Source organism: Magnolia sinica, chromosome 15 (assembly GCF_029962835.1).
Source record: "Magnolia sinica isolate HGM2019 chromosome 15, MsV1, whole genome shotgun sequence".
NCBI classification, from domain to species: domain Eukaryota; kingdom Viridiplantae; phylum Streptophyta; class Magnoliopsida; order Magnoliales; family Magnoliaceae; genus Magnolia; species Magnolia sinica.
Window position 1 is genome coordinate 70,817,777 of NC_080587.1, and position 20,991 is coordinate 70,838,767.

General features: G+C 38.4%; 1 non-coding gene across 1 annotated transcript; it reads left to right on the top strand.

Annotated features, from left to right (window-relative positions):
* Nucleotides 1–14,644: 14,644 nt before the first annotated feature.
* Nucleotides 14,645–14,726, top strand: TRNAS-GCU (transfer RNA serine (anticodon GCU)). Its single transcript has one exon. It is a non-coding gene; the product is annotated as a tRNA-Ser (tRNA).
* Nucleotides 14,727–20,991: the final 6,265 nt, after the last annotated feature.

Genomic DNA, 20,991 nt, shown 5'->3' on the forward strand with positions numbered 1-20,991 from the left:
GAATTTTTTCCATGCATCCCCATTCATGGTGGCGCCCACACGTATCAACGGTTTGGATTACCAAACCATGGACCACGTGTACGTATTACATCATACCAGCAAGTTGTGGGTTGGTTGATGAGAAGAAACGTGTAATTCACGAAATGCTACCAGCAGCAACAACAGCTGTTAGGTGTAAGCGGACGCGGATTGCCTGAGAAAAGCCTTTCGCAGGATCTTCCTGCACGGGAAGCTACGTGGGCCACCGTGATGTTTGTGAGAAATCCAACCGTCCATCCACTTTTTCAGATCATGGTAAGACATGGACCTAAAAATGACGCATATCAAAAACTTAGGTGGGCTGCACGACAGAGGATAGAACTTACACCGTTGAAACATTCGTGGGGCACATAAGTTTTAGATCAGAATTATTTTTGGGTTTTCAGTTAACCACTGGAAATGACATTATAATCTGTATGGATGGCATATAAACATCACGATGTACACAGGGAGGTTTCAACGGTATGCGATTTGGATTTACATCACTTTTGTGCCCACTTCCTACCATGATCTGAAAAAACGGATGGATGCAGTGGATTTTCCACGAACATCACGGTGGGCCCATCTAGCTTCTGCCTCTAAGGAAGTTTTTGCAGGGAATTAGAGCAGGGTACTGGAGTGGACGACTCGATTACTCGACTCGTCCCAGTCCTCGTACCCAAACTGAATGGGTAAGTCGATCCAAACTGAGTAGGCTTTTCCCTGTTCGAATTCAAACCAAATCGAGTACGAGTTATTTGGGACTCGACCCGAAACTTGAACAAGTCATACTTGACTCGATTCGAAACTCAACTCAACTGGGTTCAAGTATATATAAACTAATTTCTATTCTAACTACTCTAACCCTACCCACCGCACCGGACCTTGACCCAATCGCAATCTCTCTCTCTCTCTCTCTCTCTCTCTCTCTCTCTCGACCCAATCGCAATCTCTCTCTCTCTCTCTCTCTCTCTCTCTCTCTACCAAGTCCGGTGGCCACCCACCACCACCACCACCCTCCTCTCTCTCCTCTCCTCTCCACTCCCTCCCTAATCTCTTGAGCCTGAGCCCCCACAATTGCTTGATCAGCGATTTGCACCCACCCAGCCGCAGCAGCTTGTTAGGGTTTAAAGAAAGTTTACTATATTTTAATTTCTTAATTTTTAATTTGGGAGGCTGCGGCTGAGCTGGCTCGTGTGCGACTAGGTTAGCTGCGGTGCGTCTTAGCATGTTTGGGTGCAGCCAGGCTAGCTGTGGTGTATACGATTTGGCTCGGTCTTAACCGCTTCAAACACTAAACTAACCCTAAATCCAAACTCTAAACCCTAAACCTAATCGATAAACCTTAAACCAAATCCATAAACCCTGAACTTAAACCCTACATATAATCCATAAATCCTAAAACTTAATCCCTAACCCTAAACCTTAAACCGTAAAATCTAAACCCTAACCCTAAATCCTAAACCCTAAACCCAAACCCTAAATCTTAAACGGCTAATGTCTTTTATTTTTTAAAATTAAACAATTAGTGGTTTATTTTTGTGAAATATAAATTACATTACTTATTACTTGGCTTATTATTGTGCATTAGATAGTCAGCTTAATATGTATGGATTACATTGTTTATTGCTTAGCATATTATTGTGCATAAGACAATTATTCGAATGTGATTTATTTTTATGAATTAGACAATTAGTTATCCATTTGAAGATTTCTATGTGGCCAAACATAGATATGGTGTGTTTTTTGTTACATATAAATTACTCGAATTGTCCCACTTTGAACAGTTCAAGGTTAGATAGATAGTATGCTTTCATATAGCCAATTTAAATTTTAAATGCGCATCATGAGTTGCGCTCCATCTCCCCATTTCTCTCTGAATATGTTTCTTCCTTTTTATTTCCCATATCAAATATTTTCACATTACTTAGATTTTTGGCATGAGAATGGATTTGAATATCAAAATATCTGGAGAGACATGAGGAGATGTTGCCGAAATTTCGGCGTGGCCGTTTAAATGAGAATATGAAAGTATTAAAATCTATACAGCCTTGAATAAGTGACTAATTTAGGGTTTAGTATAAACTTTTAATGCATTATAGTGCTAATCTTGTCACGCCCCGAAAATCGAAACCCAAGTTGGCCAGGCCCGAACCCGAATTTCAGGACTGTGAGTTGTATTTAAATAAAATATACATCGCAACCCACATATTTCATGCATTTTCAAGGCAATCAGAGCAACTAAAATGATAATAATCATTGTTATTAAATAACGTTCACTAATCAAATCTTGAACCTTTAATTACATTGAAATAATAATAATAATAATAATAATAATAAAATGCATTGAATTTTAAGAAATCTTCAAATAGAACAATAGGAAAAATCATCAATCTTGCCCAACCGGTTCTTTATATATAAACCCTGCAAAACAGTCTATACGGGTGTGAGAGCGACGGCTCGTAAGGTCACATCCTTCTCAAAATTGAAAATTTTACTTTAACACCAATACAACTCAATAAAATAAATAGGATTAATTACGAGTATTGAATCGGCATTTTACGTGACAACAATAACAAATTATTTTTCATAATAACAAAATAAGATAATACAGTCATCTAAAATCATTGTTGGTTCAATTCAGGGCAGAGCACCCATGTGTGTTGATCCTTTTAGGGAATAACCCTCGTCAGAGCACCGGTGTTGATTCTTTTAGAGAATGACCCTCGGCAGAGCACCTGGTGAATAAACTTTTAGGGTAAATACCTAGGGCAGAGCACCCGTGTATGTTGATCGTTTTAGAGAAATGTCCAGGGCAAAACACCCGTGCCGATCCTTTCGATTATGACCCTCTGCAGAGCACCCGTACCGTGCCGATCCTTTCGAGAATGACCCTGGGCAGAGCACCTATAAACAAATAACATGGTGATCCTTTTGGGGCAGAGCACCCGTAAATTGAAATACATTCTTCATCATGTAATAATAAGGAAATAGTTGTAATTTAAGCACGCCACGATAAATGAAATAAAGTCAATTAATAACTCAAATAAATTATCTCTACGATATGCATCCAAGAAATCAAATAAAATAATATTCAACTAATGACAATGATCAAATAAATTTAATACATAATAAATAATCAAATCAATCGATATGTTAACCTAAAATTTTCAACAGGGAAGAACACCTACCTAGTGTGATGATAAAACACTCTGATATAGATATGAATTTTCGTAGGATTATTCTCTGGATAACAAAGTCTGCTACAAATCTGATTCAATGTTACAATCACGAACAAAATTGGATTCGTATGCTATAATTGGTCCGATCATATAAGATTTACTTATGGTTCCAATACAATTCTCATAATTATGGTTTTTATCTGTACAAAAACTTCTAAAAATAAATAAATAATTACAAGCTAATTGACTCAGTGAGTTGGCTTATATTACAATTATACATTGCTTTCAGATTAATTATCTGAAAAACAATTTACCTATTACAAGATGTAAATATACATACTAAGACCCTGGATATTAATTAATGGTCGGATCTATTTTTAATATGCCTCGTGGAAAGATTTACTTACCGTAATGCTGCTTTACATATATCAGATGGTGGTGGTGTAGATGAAGAAGAAGATCATGTCAGAATCTAGATTGATGCATTTTGCAACACTGACAACTGTGGATGGTTCTTACAGACCATACAAAGTTTGTGGGCTCCACAGATTGAGGCTTAGATTGATTTTGTTGGTCGATTCTGAACTTGGAAAGTGCAGCAGCTAGTTGCATTAAATTGAGAAGTAGAAAGAAGAAGAGATTTTATTTATTTATTTTAGAGATCTCAATGGTAGGCTTTTCAATTGCTGTGAATCGATGAGTGAGCATGTTAGAATCACTGAGGAGAATCTCTGATCATGAGAGAGAAGATTTGTATATGAAGGAGACTGAAAGAGGAGGGAACATGTGAGCGTAACTTCGTGTATTAGGAAGATTTCTACTTTCGATTGTTGTAATCGTGAGAAGTGGGTAGTGATGTAGGGTCCACCATAATGGCTGAGAGAAATCAGGCCATTAATCAGGTTCCATAGGTCCTAGTGCTAAAAAAATTAGTTCAAATCAAGCTTCAAGGTGAGCCACGTAAAATGTTTTTAGGCAAAAAAAATTCAAGGGCTAAGGTTAATCGAGGGTTGGGGTTCATTGGACGGTTTAGATTGAGGAGTGAGTCCCACCATGATGGTGACATGCATGGTGGATGGGTTCATGTGCGCAACTGTATGGTGAAGAAGAAGGAAAGAGAGAGAGTCGTGGAGAAGAGGTTTTGGTTGTGGGGTGATATGCATCAGCACGTCACTTGTTGTTTTGTTTTGTTTTGTTTTTTTTTGAATGGGCCCCTCAGGAATGATGTGACAAATCTACACCGTTCATTAGTCTTGTCGGGTCAAGTTAGGGCAAGGGCCCAAAAATGAGGGCAATCCAATTCTCAAGTGGGCCACATCATAGGGAACAGTGGAACCCACAGTTTAAAAAAAAAGACAGAGTGTTACAAATCTGATTTAGTATCTTTCAATTTGTAGATGACTAGTGAGGAAATTTTTAATACCCCAACGATTTTTCAATCACTTCGCGCGCCAATGATCTTGAATGAAAGATTAGGTTTAAAAGATGCATAGGTTTTGATTAATATTAGCACCTCACAATCACAAAGTTCAGTAAAAGTTTTTTTTTTTTTTAAAGATCAATAGTGTATGAAGATTTTAAAGAAGTAATCCTAAAAAAACAACATGGTGAAGGTAAAATGAAAGTACTACGAGACTCAATATGCTAAACAAGTAAATGGGTTGACCACAACTCTGAATAAACACCTTTTGAAGTGTCATAAAAAAGTGATAAGCCAAACCCTATGCCAATAGACACTTTCATTTAACCAATCTTTGGTGGGTCCGTCACAAAGTACATTGTCCACCTATATGTATAACAAAGACCATGTGAATGAATTAACGGCTATATTTATTACTGCCAATGAAAAACCATTTTAGATGGTAGAGAGTCCTTTTGTCGAATTAACCAGAGGACTTAACCAAGGTCTCACGTACAACAATAAAGAGAGCGTGCATAAAATTGTATGCAAGTGAGAAAGTCAAGTTGAAAGGATAATTGGAATCGATTTCTCAAATCAGCTTGACATCATATTTGTGGACGACATTCAATCAATGAAAGTGGTATATATCACTAACTTCCCACTATATCAATGCTAAATAGAGGCTCTGCAGAAGAGTTATAAACTTTCGTTATCTTGTGGTTCTTCAAACTGGTTTGATGATTTCAGACTACATCTACAAATGCCTTGTGAAGTGGGGAATTAAGAAGAAAATCTCCTAGATAATTTTAGACAATGCCTCTGCAAATGGTAGCGTGATAACGAATTTGCAGAACCAATTTAGGGCCACCAGTGACTTGTATTTTGGTGAAAAAATATTTCATGTTAGGTGTTGTGCACACATCCAAAACTTGATTGTAGGAGATTAGCTTAAAACAATTGAGCCGATGATCGAGAATATAAGAGAGAGTGTAAAGTACATATGAGGGTCATCTTAATGATTAAATACATGAAATTAGATTGTGAAACGGTTGAATTTGTCATCTCAGAGAACGATAAAGCTGTATGTCATGACATGTTGAAATTCAACTTACGAAATGTTGGATCCGGAGATGCATTCTCTCACTATGCGAAGAGTGATATTGCATATTCGTGGTTGCCTTCTTATGATGATTGGACAAGAGCTGAAGCAATTTGCAAATTCCTTTCAATTTTTTTACGACACAACGAAGATCTTTTCATGAAGCAAGTATCCAACAACAAATATATTTCTGTCATAACTTTGGATAGTAAAAAAATTTTTGTACAAAAGATGTATTGGACCAGACTTTTTATAATTAATGATTATGGGTATGCAGTTAAAGTTTGATAGATATTGGTCTGAATGTAGTTTAGTAATGGTTGTTGCAATTGTTATTGATCTTCAGTACAGGATGTTCATGATTATATTCATTTTAAAATTTTTATATGGTGAGAAGAGTGCCACTGAGGTTGATAAGATTCGTGATATAGTTGAAGATTTGTACAATTTCTATGTATAAATTTTGGGAGCCGTAAAAGATAATACCGCAAGTCAAACTCATCAAGTGGGTTATACTTATAATGTTGACGCACAACGAAACACAGTTGGCGATTTCATGTGTTTTATGACACATGTTGAGACTCAAACGCAGACAACCCAAACATAACTTGACTATTATCTAATGAGCCACTTATAAAGTACAAATGCGAAGAAATTGATGTTTTAGACTAGTGGAAGTGTAAAGCTCGTAAATCACGATACCCTTTGCTCTCATTAATAGCACGAGACATATTATTAATTCTAATTTCAACTATGATGTCAAAATATGCTTTTAGTACGGGGAGTAGGGTCACGAACAAGTATTGAAGTTCAATTACACTGGAATTAATTGAAGTGATCATTTGTACACAAGATTAGCTATGTCCGATCTGGGGAAAAGAAAACTCTGTTGATGAGGAGTTCGAGAAAGATGAGAGTGAGAAGCAGGATGAGACGGTACCTGCAACAATTGCATAAAACAAAATGAGACATTGCCTTCTATTTTCCTTGCACTTACTTACGACAATGAGACAATTGTTATCTATGAACTTGAATTGTAACATTTGATGGATGGATGAATATTTTCTATGTTTATCACTAATCATCTTGTGTATTTTAATGTTTATTTTTTTATATTTTTTCTATTTTCATTTATGCTTTTAAATGACTTAATGTTGCTTAAATCTCATATGAGTGGCTGGTTGTGTTTATTTATCTTTATTCTTTAATTATTTATGTTGCCCCAACCTATCCAAATATTATTTCTTTTTAAAATACACACTTATAGATATATCATCGGTGGATAGTTGAGATTGTGGAGCCCAAGTTTACTCTCATGATAAAAAGATAAAGTTACAATGCAAGTTATGTGGAAAACGAAACAAATCGATAAAAATTATATTTGACTTGTCGAGGAGGAGACACTCCCTCATGCAGTAAAACTCCTCTAGAAGTCTGAGATTTATTTCGAGTCATTCTCGACTCAAATACAAAGACTTTCACCACTCATTCTCCTATAACCAATACAACCAGCCACAGAAGATATAAAAGTATGCTTATTATAATCAAATAAGGGTTAAGCAGAGGAACTACCCTGTAACACCCCGTATTTTTCAATACCTGGGTATTACCATTTAAATCCAAATTAGTATGAACGTGTGTGGAAACACACATAGCTTGTGTTACAATCATCATTTAGCAATTCACGACCTGCCCATCTTAACCATTTGATGTGGACCGTGGACCCTCATGGCTTTTAATCTTCTGGATTTGGGCTAGAGCAATCCATAATACATTTGTAGATTCTAAAGTCAATCTACCTCGGATTTGACTCTGGATTGTTTATGATAAAGACTGCGTCTCCAACCCGTGATCGAAACTGGCAGCTAGGCTTGCGGTATTCATCTTATCGCAGAGATAAGTCAAACCTCAAATTTGTCCTAAGTTAATGTGTATGATCCGATCCAACTATCCAACGTGAACCTCGAATCCTCAAATCCACTATTTTTCAGGACATATCACTAAATGTTGGAATCCATTTCTTGACCAATACGACCAAGCCATACATTAGGACTCATCGGATATACTATAAATCAATCACAAAATTCCAACGATCAATTTCCACAACTCAACCATCGGATCGTAAAACTAACCATAAACTGATCCACTGGTGGCCATGCCTGAGATTTGGACACATAACTTAACAAGATTCAAACTGTTGATGACTCTAATCAAAGGCGGGTCCTACATGAGATGCTACTAATAAAAATAAATAAATAAATAAATATCTATGTATACACATATAATAATAGTGAACAAAAATAAAATGAATATAATAATACAAATAATGTTATTACAGACTTTAATAGCACAAAGGGTATTATCAACTTATGAAACAGATGATCCCGAATACACAGATGATCCCAAAGGGTCTTTGACCATTGGTGTTCAAATTGAGGTGAACCTAACCATCGCACAAGAGTGAGATCAACGCCAAACATCAAAAGACCTAGTTTCAGGAACCCAAATGTGAGGAAACTTCACGTAATGCTCGATTAGGACAGTTAAGATGCACACCATCAGTTTTGGGACCCGACTCAGTAAATCCACCGTTCGTCGGTCCCATAACTCAATCTAGGATGATTTAACAAGTTGATTATGTCAACTAACCACCACATTTCAGAAGCGGCCACTAGGATCTACCCATATCAGCTTAGAGACCTCAAAAATCGCTGGTGATCAAGCTGGAAATAACCCAACCATTAACTATCGGTAATCATCAATGAAACTCGAAAGAATCAAGAGATATAGCCCACCTAAACCTGAGATCTTCCTGATCTTTGGCTAGGGGCGCTATTTGGACTCGAGGAATTTGGTGGATGGATCAGATTTTGATGGAAATCATCGTGGGCCCCACACTCATTTTGTATGTCCATCTGGGGTGGTGCATCCGCGATACACTAGACTCCCAACACGGTCAGACGAGTGCTGACCCATGCTCGTCCAAAAATGGGAAATTTCCCGCCTGCGATCGTTTAAATCGGATGTGTTTTCTCATTCCCATTTGTTTGAGTTGTAGCCCACTATCTGGACCCATCTTCACGATCCGATCCGTCCATCTGTTGTGGACGGCCTTTCTGACCAAAACCATGGTTGGTTTGGCCGATGAATCTTGCTTGTGTTCCCACAGGCACCAATGCAAGAGGGTTTTTCGGGCTGCCTTTTTCCAAAAATAGAAACTTGCTACATTGCCAACTGGGCGATCCATGTGGACCTCCTATCCTTTGCATCTATACCATTCAAACTAGAGAAATATCAGCCGTCTATTAATAGGGTGTTGGTTTAGAGCTTCCTTAATACCAGAAGGAGAAAAACCAGTGGCTGAAACCACCCCTCTTTAATAGTTTTTAGAAATCAGACGTTGGGATTAAATCACAGCCATTTATTCGCATCCAACGGCCCTAAGGGCGTTGGAATTCCTACAGGAGGGAGGGAAAGCACTTTACCTCTTGTTCTTACGGTAACACAAAGAGAAACTGGCCGTTTCTCCCTCCATTCGAACCCACCGGTCTATCCTCCACCAAGCTTCAATGAAGCTTGTTTACGAGTTTTCTGGGGACCAAACGAACCATCCCTAAGGATTTGATTGGAGGAAGAAACAGGGAGGTCAGAGCTGCCATTAACGGCACCCCTCTTCTCCACCGCTGCTGCGCCCTCAACTGATTCACAGATCGAGTCGAACTGGGTCTGGCTAGCTAGGATGTGACTGGGTCAAGTCCAGAGCTTGCTGGACTTCTCTAACTGAAAAGGAAAAAGAAAGAAAGAAGATGAAGAGAAGAAGGGAGAGAGGAAGTGGGTGGATGCGTCGTTGTAGCCGCTCAACCGAGCCGAGTTGGGGCAAGTCAGGAAATCCCTAACCTCCATCTCCTTGAGTCCCCAAACGAGGCTGAAACTAGGCCACTGGCTGGGTTAATAGCATGCTGAAAATCCATAAATCCAAGCTGAAATCAACCCTGAAGCAGGCCTTGGTACAAGGTGAAAAAAGGGGCCATGTTCTCAGCTAAAAATACCCCTTAGCTGGCCCTGCAACTGGCTGAAACAGGGCCGAAAACAACCTCGGATCAGGGCCGACATCGCCTTCCAATCAAGGCCGAAAACAATCCCTTCGTCGGGTCATGAAACCAAACTGAAAGCAGCCCTTTTGCTGGACCAGAAGCTGGGCTGAACAGGGCCGAGATCAGGTGTCACGCCCCAAACTCGGAAAATGGGCTCACAAAATTCCCGATCGCCGAATCCGGTGCCGACAGCCTACAAATCTCAGTGGGCCGCACCTCATTCAAAACAGGTGGGCTACACCACATTTAAAATATAGTAAACCTCACCATAAATTTGGTGGGCTGCACACTTTGAAACAGCAGGCCACACTCAGCTAAAAACGGTCTCATTAGGCCATGATTGGTTGAGCCAAGAATGGCCCAGTCCAGTCCAATTCCTAAACGTTTGTTGGATAACCCTTGGGGCAAAACAAGGCCCAGTTCGGGTTTTGATTTTGGATAGTTTCAGGCCCAATCCAGGCCTCATTTATTGAGCCATGGCTGGTGGGCCTAGTCACCCCAATGCAGGCCCAGTTTCCACTTGGTTGGGTTTGGCCCATTGCTGAGATTATAGCAGATTGAGTCCAGATTATTGGGTGTATTTTGTAGAAAGGAGAGGTAGGAGAGATAGAAGATGGAGTGAGTGGAGTGGTGGTCACGTGGGACTGATGGAAACAGATTGGGTTTGGAAACCCAACTTGCTGTCGTGTCAATCATCGTGAGTTAGCTTCCTCTCTCAAAGTAAGTTGTCTGACTTATCATTATTATTGGTGTTCCTATTTCAATTGTTAAATATGATTAGCCATTAACAGGTTATGAATGCTAGGTAATAATTATCATGAATAAAACCACAACTGTTAAATGTTAGATATTAGTATTTATTTATCATTCCTAAAGATAGCCATTAGTGATAGATCATACTACTCGACCATTATTATTATAATAGTTAATATTGACTACATCATTAAGGTTGATGCAAATTATTAAGCACGAATAACCATCAATACACCGTCTACGCTAATGTTAGTTACTATAAATGAAACCATCATTAATGATACTAACATGGAATCCATCACTTGAAAAATATTACCTTTAATGATGGGCTATACTATTTTATTAGAATGCTTACTATTACCATAATCGCAAATACTAATTTTATCATTAACGTTAAATTATAACTAACCACATTATTGTATTGTATTTAAGCTGCACATACATCATAATTCGAATTCCAGAATCTAAGCATCTAACTAAACTCTAAGATGAAAATCCAAATTCTACATTAAAACCCTAAGATAGATAACTAAAACCCTAGGCTATGATCTTAAACTTAAGTAGTGCGTGGAACTTGAATCTAATGATATAAGCTCATGATCTATGGTAGGATTCAATTATAAGGGCGCAAGCACTTAGTAACACTAGTGGTGATTCGATCGTGAGGTGATGATTCTTCCCCTTGAGCTTTTTATTTTCTTGTTAGCTTAAGTTATAGTTTTTATTTTATTTTAATCTCCATTTTATAGTCACATGTGTAAATTGTTGAAATTAAATTGCTACATTACATGCTTAATGTTTATCCTGCATATTTATTCATGCTTATGGATTATTTGTGGATTGCTTATGGAACTTAAATTGGTACATCAGTAGGAAATCCCCACCTATAAATGTATACCCATACTTGGGATGTAACTCGACTGGTTGTGATTGTAATGGACCTTCGGCTTAGTGGTTATTGAATGGTGGTCTAAATTGACCATTTGATGTGGGCCTACCATCCAGGGTTGTTGTGTCCAATAGTTTTCAAGGATTGTCTTTTATCGCATGGTTTTGATACTCGCCCTGTGTGGCTTATTTTGATATTTGCCCTATGTGGCTTGTTTTGATATCGCCCTTTGTGGCTTTGTCCTGGTATTTTCCCTATATGGGTTCAATGTTTTATACTGTACAACCATGCGATGGTAAGCCCTATATATTGTAATATGATTGGCCACTAGTCGACGGGGTTCCATTAAACATCCTAAGATGGTAGTCTCATGAGCTGGGGATGGTGTAGGACCTATGCCCGAGCTGTCAGCCTACGCTGGTGACGAGCCCCCGTAGTGACATTGAGCTTATTTAAATTGGCTAATTGTTACTGGACTAATAATGGTTTGGCTAATCATGCATCCATAGCATATTGGCGATGACAGGTGGCTAATTCTGGATGCTGTAGCACGTGCCCTTAAGATCATTGGGGTATCGTTTCGCGAGCTCCCAGACCACCGACTATCGATCTATTGTTCCGAATAGATAATTTTCTCAGGTTGATGATTGTATTCCACACGGTTGACCCTGGGACGTTGATTGCGTATTGGCATGGGTGACGAGCTCAAATTCCGCACGGACGAGCATCCCCGAAGCGTAACTGCATTTACGCATCCATGCATCTAATAAGATATGCATCATGTATCGTTTTGTATGCTTTGTTTTATAACTATGCTTACCTAATGTGGCAGTGTGTAATCTTAAGAGGAATTCACACTGAGTTTGTCACTCATCCATTAAATATATAACCGTACAGGTAGAACAAGTGGTCTAGGTGATATTCAGTTGAGGCTGGTGAGGAGTTGGGTACAAGTGCCAAGGGTGTATGGCTGTATTGCCACGAGACGCTACGTGATCTTGCGACTCAGATTTTATATGCATTTTGTTATCTCTCTTGTATAAATTGTAAAATCCATGTATTTGTTAATTCATAGACATTGGTTTGTATAAGTTATTATGGGCAATCTCTTGTATATTCTAAATGAAATTGTAATTTTTTCTTTATGCTTACTTGTTCATTCTACGTTTACCTATTTACTTTGATAGTTGAAAAAAATATATACTCGAATTTGACAATCCTTTAAGGTTAAGACTCGGGTCTTTGGAAAACAAGTCATATACTCGGGTCCTAAAAACACGAGGCGTTACATACCCCCACAGTTCATAGAGAAGAAGAAGATGGACTAATAAGAGAACAAGAATAACATGATTATAAAAACGCCGTAAAACAAAGCTTCAAGTTGACATTCAGGACCAGACAACAACATCAACCCCCTTTGAGACAATATAATGTTGAAGCAGGCATGAGTACGGGACATAGGCAAAACGATAAATCATCAAAGTTTCTTAAAACTCTCACAACATTCTATAAGCAGCCGGGAATCTCGTACAAATTAGATCATAAAAAGAGTCTGAAAAAACTTATTGAATTTATGAAAAATGATTATGAAAATGCATATTCACTATCCAATTTAATAGAGGTAAACAACTATGTTTTATAAACCCTCAGCTCGGACTCAGCCTAGAGTTTTTTCGTACTTTAAGCCATAAAAAAGATAACCAAATGATGATTTTGGCGATAAAGGTGGAGCAAGGGGTTACTATTATGAACAAGGTTACTTGGGTTACACACCACAAAGGCATTCATCATACAGAAGATATTGAATGAATGAATAGTTTATTGGTTTGTATGTAAAACTCCATCTGAGATTCTGAATCTACTTTTGAATTTTTACAATATTTATTTACTTTGTTCGTTTTATGGACATGGTTTATTTACACTTGATTTCAAAATCAGATCGAGTCAGGTCAGCCCTAACTCGATCCGACTCAACTTGATGCCCAACTTAGGAAGGGTCTTCATTGTATTGTAATATGTTGTAAATGCCATTGAGCTCATTTTAATTTTTGCATGACTAATCTCATACCGCTAAATGAGAGAAGAAATGAGAAGTGGTCGAAAGTGTAGGTTTATTTCATACACATAATTTTAACCATTGAAACATTTATGGCAGATCCAAGAGTGCTTTTAAGTGACGCGTGTATTTTGAACAGGGCAGGTTGTCGATTACTTCCAAACCATTCATTGAGTCACTCAATGATTGCACCGAGTCATTCACCACTAGCATAGTCTGGACAACCTAGGGTTAGATTTTTAAGATTGGGCTCAGCCATTGGGTCCAGTGTTTGAGCCCAAGCCCTTGCTTTAGAAGGGCAACCCAACGACCGCATCGATTCGATGCCAACTCGACCCGACTCAACCCAACTCGGTACTTCTAATCGGGTTGGACTCGGTCCTAATTAGTCCAGGCCAGACCCGGGCTCAAATCAGGTTAGGCCGTCACACATGCCAAACTCAGTACCAAGTCGGGTTGAGTTTGGGTTAGGCCTATTTGAAAACCAGATCGAGTCGGGTCAGCCCTAACTCAGTCCGACTTGACTCGATGCCCAGCTCTACAGGGAATTCGTGTCTGATGTAAATGGGCTGGGCCTCGTTAATACATAGGATGGGATTGGACCGGCCCAATATAAACAGCATCGAAGCTCAATACCGGCTTGATTAATTAGTAGGCTCAGATCGGTCTGGCCGACATGCACTCTAGAAAATGATCACATGAGCAGAGTAGTTTATGGTAAGTGAAACCTCCGCCGTCCATCTTATTTGGTAACTGAACACAACCAAATGGACGGTAAATAGTACAACAATCTACCAATTATTTGAAATGGCTGGCAAGCAGCTAAATCGGTTTGCTTCAATGAGATGAGAGAGAGGCGTACGAGATCAGAGCCTTCCATCAGATGGACAGCATTATTTAGATCTTCCACCTTGAAAATCAGGCTATTTTATTGATCAGGTGGGCCACAATGTGCTAAACAAAATGGATGGTTAGAAATTTCTGATCTTCACCGTCTTCCTAAATCGTGGCCCACTTAGGAGTTATACGGAATGATTTATTTATGCAGGATGTAAGCTTTGGGCCCCACTTGATGAAAGGCTAGGGTCTTGCACACGTGTCCAGTAATGAAACCTGCCAAATAAAATATTTTCCAGGCTAATGAACAGATCGTCGCTTTGGCCGAGTGGTTAAGGCGTGTGCCTGCTAAGTACATGGGGTTTCCCCGCGAGAGTTCGAATCTCTCAGGCGACGGCTATAATTTTTTTTTTATACAAACTACTCTCTCCAATCAACGGCTATGATCATCCAATCACTGCCCCAACAGATGGGCCCAAGTTTCGAATTATTTGGATTGATGTGCAAATAATGCCACCTGTACGGTGGATACGTCACATCACCTGTAGAATCTCATTGTACAATATAATATCGAATGATCGTACACTTTTTCTTTTTCAGCTAAAGTGGCATACGTGTACGACATCCAAGCCGTAGAAAGAGCGGGCCCCGTTCTTAAGATCACATGGAACAAAAATTAGGATGATCCGCTTTTAAAAGCATTCAGTAGCCCAAACGCTCTATATTAGATCAACAACAGCCCACTGATTTTGGTTGTGGGGTCCACTTGATGAATGGATCAGACTGACTTTCTGTCTGGGGTTCACCTTTTTCACGGTTGGATGTCCAGGCATGTAGCATGGTAAGCTTCCTTGCGATGGATGCACGTGATGATTCCTCTTTAATGGTAGATTATGCGTGACAACCAAATATGGTATAATCCCTACCGTCCATCTTGTAATTACCATCCCATCCATTAATATTCTTCAGTTATGGCCCTGAATGTTGATCAATACCATCACTTTTAAGGACACTGAGTAGATGGCTGAGATTATCCGATGGATGTTTATTTTTAAGCTTCTGCCATCCAAATTAGCGGAAAGCAGACGGACAGTCACGATTGATTTATCGCGGTGTAAGATAGATCCACTAACCTGCATTTACACTGTTGCATGTTTTGGGGCCCACCGTGTAGTGCATATGCCATCCAAACCGTTCATTAAGTGTCCAGTCATGATGATGGAACCATTAATCAGACACATCCAATGATTAGGTGGGCCACACAATAGAAAACAATATACGACCGTCCAGAAACCCATAAATTCATGTGGTGGCCCACATGATAGTTGGATCAGCATTAAATTTCGGGCGTCCAACTTTGATACTGGTGCAACCCTGCTGGACAGGTTGGATTCCATACAAACACTAAGGTGGGCCCCACGATCAGCCATCTCAGTGGTTATTAAAGGAACCGGCCCCAAATTTCGGATGTCGTTTTCAATTATCTAGCTTTTTTCCTCTCTCTCTTGAAACGACCCGTCAAAAGCGTCAAAAGCCACCCAACCACTTTTGGCGGACGGCGGACGGTCAAGATCACGTGAAAGACGAGAAATGATCCAGTTGGGTAAGTGTACGGAAACATCTGCATGCACCTTAGTGGTTTTTGGACCTGTTGCCATCCATGTCGGCTATCTGAACTGTCCATTAGGTCCAGTCTACTCGTCTTCTTCTACCTTGGAAAAATCAGAACCGTCCATTTTGTGGCATGTAGAATGGGAACGCTCATAGAAGGTAGGTACATTCAGGAATGCTTAGAGCCGTTCGATTGTTGTGATTTTTATGGTATTGGATGAAGAGTGGACTGGTCCTTATGGACGGTCCTGATGGACAATTTGCATTATTCCGTAAATTTTTGTCCGCTGGATCCTCTGTCAATATAAAACCGAAAATGTTGGCGCAGCTTGTAAGTGGGAGCAACTTTGGCTAATTGAGTGCCACGTTGGAAATAGGGCTATCAATGGTCGGGGCGCAGCTTGGGTGGATCCCCCGATCCACCTAGGTGGGCGGGTCCCCTGACTGTGGGGCTCACACTGATCTATGACTATGAGCCTTAAATCAACACCGTCCAACCATTTTTACAGCTCATTTTGGTCATTATCCCGAAAATTAAGCTGACCCAATTCTTTGGAACCCTTAGGTAGGTGGGTCCCCTTAACTGTGGGGCTCACACTGATGTATGACCATTAATCGAATGACCTGGGTGTACGTGAAGAAAATTATGCTACTAAAATAAAAGGAAAATGGTCATAATAATAATAATAATAATTATTATTATTATTATTATTTTAAATACAGCGACTTGGATATAAACGGTAAAAATTACACTGCTCATAAGCTAAGTAATTTTAATGTAATAACTTGAATGAACTCGATCATTCTACTTGTAGGATAAAGTCACTCTAGTGTAATAGTATAGATAAGTTGGATTACACTACTTCTAAGTTGAGATAAATGAAGATAAGTAGCATTGCGCTACAAATTTGTATTGTGTTGGGTTGGCAAGTGCCCGAAATTCTTCAATCTTCCTCCTTATTCTGTAGATGTCTTGGATTTTGCAATATGAGAGTCAAAGCAAGGTTGTACCGGTTAGACCGGTTTCGGTCCAACCTATAGAGTAGAGGTTTTCTTAGAAGCATAGCATATTTTGTCAGTCCCTATTGGTCTAACCGACAGTCGCCAACGATTCAATCGACGGAACAATAGTTGCCAATGGTCCAACACAGTTATGTGATTTTGCGCAAATCAAAGTATTTAAGGCTTAATACGAGTAAGGCTTGTAAAATATGAGTATTTCTCTCAGAAGACGAGTTTTACAATCTAAGAGGGTTTTCTACACTTGTCAGGGCTTGGGAATGAATTTTCTCAACGCATAAGGCTTTTTGGAAAAAATATGATGAAAAACTAAAAATAAGATTATTTAAATTAACACTAGGCTGAATCACGTATAAATACCCTGTCCTTAAAGCTTGATTCGCTACATTCTCAATTGCTGATGGGTTATAGGCAAATTGCTTTCAGCATAAGACAGACATTTTCTCTAAGATCCCGCATGCAACAATCACGAATGGATCTTCTCAGGAATTCTATTATAATAAGGAACTCGAATGGTTTCGACAAAGCTTTCCTAAGCTACGCATTGTAATCGGAGATCAGGTTGCTTTTATAATAAGATGTGAGCTTTGTAACTCTAAGGTTTTGATTATAGTAGAGATTTCTATTGTTTTGTGCCATAGTTTTTTCTCATAAGAGTTTTCCACGTAAAAATTATGTGTTTGTGTTTTAAATTGATTGATTGTCTTATTTTGTTAAACGTGCTTTCACAAAACGAAGAATTGAAGTTATATTAAATTCGAATTTCTAATATATAAGGTTCATTTAGATTTGTTGTGGCTCAAAATTACAACACTCTTATTTATAGAACTTTAAGGAGGTAGTGGGATATACTTACATATGTAAGTTGTCCATCTATTTTTCGAGCTTATTTTACTACATGATAAATAGATACAAATTTCAAGTGGACTTTACCATAGGAAACGGTGGTCATTGATATAAGGCCCACATCTATAAGCTAAGCCCACATCCAAATTTCAAGTGCACCACACCCTAGTATAGAAGAGCTTATTCTACAACTACTTTAAGGGCCTGTTTGGTTTTCGGATTACAATGTAAATAAACTGCAAATTGACACTTATTATTTACATCGATAATTCCCTTCTTTTGCTTTCCCTTAAAGCGACAATTGCCATCATCTACTTTACCTTAAAGTGACAGCTATTCATGTTTGGAAGGTGCTGCTCCAAGATTGGAAAAAAGCTACAATGGATGCATTAAAAATTGTAGGGCCAACTTATATGTATATGTCTAATCCATGTTGTCCATCTATTTTACTTGCTCATTTTATGGTATGACCCCAAGAGTAAGGCAAGTGTGAAGCTAAAGTTGACCACATAGAGGAAACAAAGAGAATTTAATGATTACCATTGAAAACTTATCGTGGGCTATGAAAATTTTGGACCATGATGATATTTATATTTATCCTTCATCCATGTATATGTGACATTATGAACAGGTTGGATGACAGCGCCACAACCCTATGGGCCCTAGGAAGGTTTTGGTTTTGAATGGTGCAAGTCATTATCCCCTTGCTTCATCTAATGTAGTCCAATTAGGCTTACAATCTGCCTTAGTTTTTGGTCAATGCCCTAAAATGAGATGGTAAAACATTTGGATGGCGTGGATCAGACATATATATGATTGTGGGACCCACAAATTTTACCACCATGCATTTCCGTCCAATTTCATGCATGTAAGCAGGATTTTCGAGACACATTTAAGAGAGGTATTTTCCCATCTTTCAGACATGATGTAAAAGTAATTATGACTTATTTACATTTATTTACATTCATTTACATGTAATTCTTAAAACCAAACAGGCCCTTACAGGGCCCATCATGATATGAGGCCCACATCCGCTTTTAACTTCACCCTATCCCAGCCTAAAACAGGAGCGGTCACAAAGGGAGCAGTTGGATTGGGAGGCCTGCCACTAAAACCTTCAATGTTGTGCATGGGGCCCACCGCACCGTATTTTATATTGTCGGTCCCAATTCATTAATAAGATTCACTCCACCAGGATAAAAAGAGACTTAAAAATTCAAGCCATTTAAAACTCGGGTGGGCCACACCATGTGATTTTAGTAGTTTTAGGCATATTTTACATATTGTGTCGCATTAAGTCATTGCTGGGCCTAATTTTTTTTTATCTCCAAACGAGGTGCTTACCTGATGGAGGGAGTAGATGATGCATGCATCACCATGGGCCCCACATGCCTAATTGTAGAATAAGAATATATTCTACAAATGTTTTTGAGAATCTAGCCTAAGTTAAAAGAAGAAAGAATCTCTAAAAGAATATATATATATATATATATATATATATATATATCATTGGCTACCCCCACATGTATGAGATTTTGCTGAAAATAGAAAAGGGATTTCTATAACAAAGTTTGCAGAAATTTGCATATTAGTAAGCAATGCCTTTATGAAATGCAATTCAGAGGAGATGTTTTTCATGAGGTGAAAGTATCAAGATATCTTAATTTATAGTGTTTTTATTTATTTTTTTAATTTTTATTCTTTTAAAGATTGTGTGGTGAAGAATTGTGGACCATTTAGTATGTGTATAACATAACATCCACTCCATCTAACATATAAAACTGACCATGATGTTCACACCACCCACATGATATGATATTGTACGCATCGTTTTAAATGTTTTTGAGTGGTGTGTATTAGTTATTTTTGGTTTGGATCTATGAGAGCTGTGGTCCTTCTGATTATCATGCTATGGTACATTTATCCAGCCAGTTGGATGTCAAACATATACCTTGTGGGCGCCACAATTCTCAATTTACTTGTTTTAAAGAAAACAAGTAAAATGCGCTCCTCAACTGCTAGGCAATTTGGTAAAATTTGAATTTTAGAAGAAATTTACTATAAAATTTCCAATAAAAAAATTAACACAAGATTTGACATTTTACCAAATAATGCCTGGCCAATTAAAAATGACAGCGAGGTGCCTTTTTGAAGAATGAAATTATAAAAATGCCCATATCTAAATTTTGAAAAATGAAAATCATGACTAATAGGACCGACACGATATGTAGGCCTCAATATGGTTATCGCAAAAGAAAAAAATAAATAAATAAATAAATAAAACAACGATAAAATTAACATGGGCTACACTTGAATTTGAATATTTTGGGGGTGTATATTAATTTTTATGGATTAGTCTACCTTTTGAGACTATCTGCCATGTTTTTTTTCATTTGCCTAATCGGGCAATATCAAGGAGGAGAGTCCAACCGTCGCTTGTAGAGAGCAAACCCACGGAACTGGTCATCAGGTGAAATACCACAGATTTCTCAAGCCATTATTCGGTAAAATCAGAATGGTGGAGGAATTTTGCAATAAAAACCCTTTAAATTTTTAAATAGATGTGTATAAAAAAATAATTAAATCTAACTTGAAATAAAACAATTTCATGAAAAATTACAGAATAATAAATCCCATTAACTTGCTACACTAATGTGATAATGTTGTCTCGGGTGTGTTTGGTTGTACCAAATATCATAAACATTATCCCTTCATAAAATATTCATGAAATTTGGTGCAACCAAATGCACCTTAAATTAGTTTATGAGGAAAATATGGCAAGATATTCAAAACAAGAGTATTTTCTGTCATGGTGCTTTTGATTAGGACCTTTCATCTAAGTTTCAAACTACAGATGCATGAGACTTAGATAATCGGTTGGGATTGGGAACTACCCCCACCAGGACCTAGCTAGAGACTGAGCGTCCGTCCGGGGCCAATGTGATGTATGTTTTTTATCTATGCCATCCATTCATTTTGAGAAATCATTTTAAGTTGTGAGCCCAAACATAAGGCATGTAAAATCCTCAAGTGGACCACACTGCCCGAAACATCGAGGATTGAGTACCTACCGTTGAAAACTTCTTCGGAGCCACAGAAGTTTTGGATCACCGATAGTTATGTTTTCCCTTTATCTAGGTCCATGTGACCTTATGAATAGGTTGGATGGTAAATAAACATCATA